We start from the raw sequence: 5,109 nt of genomic DNA, 5'->3' as shown, positions 1-5,109 counted from the left end.
CCTTCACAGCAGCAAGCAGGATATTAACATTACACAGCGCTGATGGAACAGCAGCTAATAATCACTGGCAGACCAACACAGCGTGCCCTGCAACGATACAGACATCAAAAAACACAGAAAACGCAGACGCCACTATCAGGCGGTTGGGAGGGAATGTAAGCAGACCGCCTGAACCGTGATACCGAGACAGATAGAAAAGAAAAGCATTTCTCCTCGACCCAGGTCTAATCAGTTCAAACGGGGCAAGATGGAGAAATACGATTTCTTTTGCAACAGAACCCCCTTAAAGCTCCAGGATCTGACATCAGGGGAGAGCGGGAACTGAGGAGATGAACAGCTTCACTTTCCGAGTATCGTCAAGGTTTTTTTCTCCTAAATAGACCGTAACTGAGCAGTTTGAATGGAAGTCACGTGTTTGTGTGCACTACGCTACAACCTTGCTGTTTCAGATAAACAAGATGAAAAGATTTTTACAACAAAAAGCAGCACGAAGAATGAACCCTGAAGTTTTACAGGTCCACCGAGTTTTCCTCTGTTGGGACTCAGACTGCCCATAAACTTCAACTCGCAAATATTTTAGGTTTTACTAGCATTTAAGATGAAATGTTTTTTAAGTCATTTAAAGGAATGCCATGTGTGTCTACATCACTAACACTAATAACCTAGAAGACACCAAAAAACAAACATTTAAATACATTTAGCCTTAAAATGTATTTACAGAATTTATGTCTTCAGGTTTGAAGTCAAAGTTTAAATGTTGAAATACTGACATCTGCAGACAGGTATTAGAGGGCGGGATCATGCAAAAAACTAAGTCTAGGCTGCAATAATTTATATCACAAAAAAGAAAACTGGAATTGGTGCCAGGCTTTAGTTGAAGCATTGACTGTATATGAGAACTGGAGCAAGCGAGTGTGATGTCACCCATAGAAAATGGTTCACATCCGGCTCCAACCAAATTAATGAGATCAATTCAGTCGCCATTTTTTCACAATATGGACGCCATCTTTTCGGAGCCAGATGTTGTCAGTAAGCAGTAGGGATGTGCGATACAGATCCTGATGCAGGTCTCATGATTCAATACATATCGTAATATTTTGTTGGGGGAAAACAAAAGAAATACGCTGAAGGACGCTCACAAATAATTAAATATTGTCTTGTTGACTTTTTAAATCGATTCAATCATTGCCAAATGACATACTGCGATATATTACAGAATAGATTTTTCCCCACACCCCTAGTAAGCAGTGATTGGTCTGAGCCAGTCTGAGTGATTGTTTCTATGGCGACCAATCAGGAGTGAGCTTGTTGGAAGGCCACACCCCCACCCCTTAAAGCGTGTTACACAGAATCTGTCAACCAAACGTTTTGAGCATTAGACGTGGGGCCAGCAGGCTCCATCTTCTTTTGTTGAGGCATCTGATTGGCCAGCCTAAAACAGAGAACCTGCAGCTCAGGAGCCTCATGTGGGTCTTGTGTCCTTCTATTGTGACTCTCTGGTAAAAACATAAAAAGTTTTAATTTTAAAACGTATTTGTAGAGTTAAAAACAGCCTTCACAAACAGTTGAAGGACCGTACATATCACTCTGTGAATCTCCTGACTACAGTACCCATAATGCTCCAGCAATTCACCATTCAGTTAACAGTTCACTAAAGTCAAAGTAAATAATTTATTTATAATTAATATTTGTGAATAACAAAAACAATAAGTTTCACTTAATTAGATCTAATTTAATTTTGGTTTTGTTTTGTTTACATATTTCTGGCAGTGATGGATCACAAACTGTAAAATAGACTGCATACTATTTCTCTTACATGACTGCTTTCATTTCTTGCTGCATTGTGATGATCTCATGGGATACACAGTGTCTTTTATTTTGAAAGGAAGTGAACCTCTATTAAAAGTTATTTCATATTTTGTGTATTATTCTATTATATTTCTTAGTTGTTTTTTTTTTTTAAGCCAACAAATTTTTCATCTATATTTATCATAATAGTAACAGTAACAAAAATAAAGAATATATATTTCTAATTTTTTTAAGGGTGAAGGAAACGTGGCTCCAGATGGGACGTCGTCAATGAGAAATCGACTTGAGTGGCTTTTTTAGCATTGAAGGTTGCAGACCTCTGCTCTAGAATTCAAATGACTTGAACTACAGAAAAAAGTATCATGAAAAATGTATCAGATCAAGAACGTTATTCTGACACATAGAATGACTGAATAATAGCTGTTTCCTTCTCAGTAGAAGTCTGTGGCACCAAAAGGGGGAGGAGTCACTCAGTCCAGTTCTCATACACAGACAATGGTTGGAGCAACTCCAACTTTCAAATTTAGACAAAGTCAAAAAACAAAGTAAATGGGGAGAGATGCAGTTCCATAAACAACCACTAGATGGCTACTCAGCCCAACTCTTGTATAGCAGAAGTAAAAACACCTACAGCCTCTTTGATAACTTTGTGGCATCCAACTGGACACAAGATGAAAAACTATGAACATCGCAACATTTAAATTACATTTTAACCAACCTCAAAAAGGGGCGTGGTCTTCTGAGTGCCAGGAACTGGACGTTTCCACCGACTATTGACTTGTTTATCTCTTCTTTAAACCCATTTTATTTTTTATTATTTATTTATCTTTTTTCATCATTTAAACCCATTTTAGAATCAAACATAAACTAAAGTCGCCTCCTGTTTGTCTATAGAAATGAGCAAAGGGGTTTGGTGATGTCATAAATGAAGAGGTCAACCTTGGAGCTGAAAGGGAGAAGAAGCCTGGCCTGCAGCTGCAGTTTACTCTGCATCTATGAGAGGTTTTCAGGAAATAAAAGTTAAAAATATTTCTATCACTTATGCCACAAATAAACTTCCAGCTCATTTTACTTTATTAAGATGTAGCTAATTAACAAAAACTATTTTGTTTGGGGAAAATAAAAGTGCAAAGTACAGATTTTTTGTGGTCATCTATAACACATTCAGAAAAATAAAATCTGACCCATCACTTTTGGATACTATCAAACAAAATTGACATATTTCAGTCTGGAAAAACCAGTCAACCTATTTTCTGATAAACAAAGTAACTTCCTCAAATACCAATTTCCGCTCTGGTTTATTTTCAGAGAGGATTTCACTCCCAGACTAAGAATAATTTGAAGTCATGATGTTTGTTCCCGCAAAGGCTAATTTTAGTTCAGGGATTTATTTGGAATGCAGGCTTTTCCTCCCAGCATAAAGGTAAATCACCAACAGGAGAGCCGTGCTCAAAGGCACACGGGGAGCTGCAGGCTGGTGCTTCTGCATTTTCACTTCCAGCTATTCTTCTGAGAGGATGCAGCAGAGGTGGCAGGAACGAGGGAGTGGGTGGCGAGCGTGGATGCGGGGGCTCTGGCACCCAGCCTGCAGGTTTTGGGAGTAGATAGAAATCTGGTGTCAGTCGAGTGGTGAGGCAGAGAGGAGCAGGGTGACTCTGACCCACTTTCGCCCCGCCGTGACCCACATCCTGTCACTCCGTGCACCACTGGAACGCACACTCCGGACAGAGAAGCCAGCGGCTGGTAGGGGCTTGTGTAACATGTTTATCACATCTTACTGGAACGGTGAAAGCTGCAGCACTTCCTGTGGGGCGCCGAGTGGCGCTGGTCCTCCTCGCCCACAGTGACCCTTCGTTTCTGCCGGGTGACCCTGACCCCGTAAAGTCCGCCTCCTAACCCCTAAACAAAAACAGCTGACAAACATGGACGCTGCAGGCCAGTCGGAGCTGGAGAGCAGACAAAAACAGCAAAACAGGACACTTTCCTACTTTAAATACAGTTTAAGATTTTAAGACGATCGTTGATGGAGAAGTAAATCTTACGGATTCACCTTGAGAATTTACATCCTAAAGAATTAAAACACAAACATCACTTTTGAAGGACAATGATTTAGAAAAATTGTGTAATCTTGCAGTTACAAGCTTTGACCAGTAGATGGTGGTGCTGTAAAATGAATTTATAACTTATAAAATACCCAAATTAGCTAAATTTTCACTTTAAATAATAAAAATGTGGCGTGTCGTCGATCAAGTCTTGAGGTTTCAGAAAGAAAATATTCTCTATGATGTGCAGTTCTGTTACAAGTAGTTTTTAAAGTCACCCCCCCCCCCCCTTAATTAATAAAAGAAATGAAGATAATTACATATAAAGAATATTGGTGTTTTAAGACTTTTAGAGACTTCTGGAAGTTTTTTTTTCATGATTTTATGTGCCCTGTTGTGATCTGTAAATATATTAATGGAATAAATATATTAGTAGTTTAGAGATTAAATGTCTGCAAATGTCAAGTGAAGATAGTCCAGATAGAGTTTAAAATGTCTCTAAAAACATTTTTCTGTTTTTTTGCATGCACAGAAACCAAACTGCAGTTTCAAGTCTGCACATTTCCTGCTGATTGCTTCTCTCAGTAAATACCTTGACATTTGCTGCCACCTGGTGCCTACATTGTGTAACTGCATGCTGAACATCAAGTTTCCTCTAGTGTCTGGTGACTCATATGTTCACTAAACATGTCATTTCGTTACATCTTAACATTTACGGACACAAATAGTTGATTTAACTTTCACAACTGGCCTTCAAATCCAGATGTTTTAAAAACTTGTTGGTTTACAAACACTAAATTTGGTGTTTTTGGATTTTAATGATATTCTTGAATAAAAACAGAAGATAATTAGATAAATTTTGACCTTTAATTAGCGATAACTTCTCTTCTGTAATGCTAATTTTCTTAAAAAGAAAAAAAAACATGGTCCCAACACTTTTGTGATGAGATGAACTCAAAGATCTGAAACATTTACTACATGCACAGAAAAAAAAATTCTCTTAAATATTGTTCACAGATGGGTCTAAATCCGTGATAGCCAAAAACAAACCTAAATCAAGTTTAAAAATAAAAACGTGACAGCTTTTTTGGTTCAGTTTTGAGGATTATTTTAAAGTTTAACACATGTTAAGTTAGACGGGCTTTCATTGTCAATATGTTGGAAACAAAGATTTAGATTTAACATAAAATAAGCTTTATGAGGATTTATTAAGATGTGCAAACTTGTACTAAGATTTCCATTTGTTTAAACTTTGAGC

Source organism: Oryzias melastigma, linkage group LG7 (assembly GCF_002922805.2).
Source record: "Oryzias melastigma strain HK-1 linkage group LG7, ASM292280v2, whole genome shotgun sequence".
In the NCBI taxonomy this organism is placed as follows: domain Eukaryota; kingdom Metazoa; phylum Chordata; class Actinopteri; order Beloniformes; family Adrianichthyidae; genus Oryzias; species Oryzias melastigma.
The sequence above is the reverse complement of the archived record's forward strand: the minus strand, read 5'-3'. Positions refer to the sequence as shown.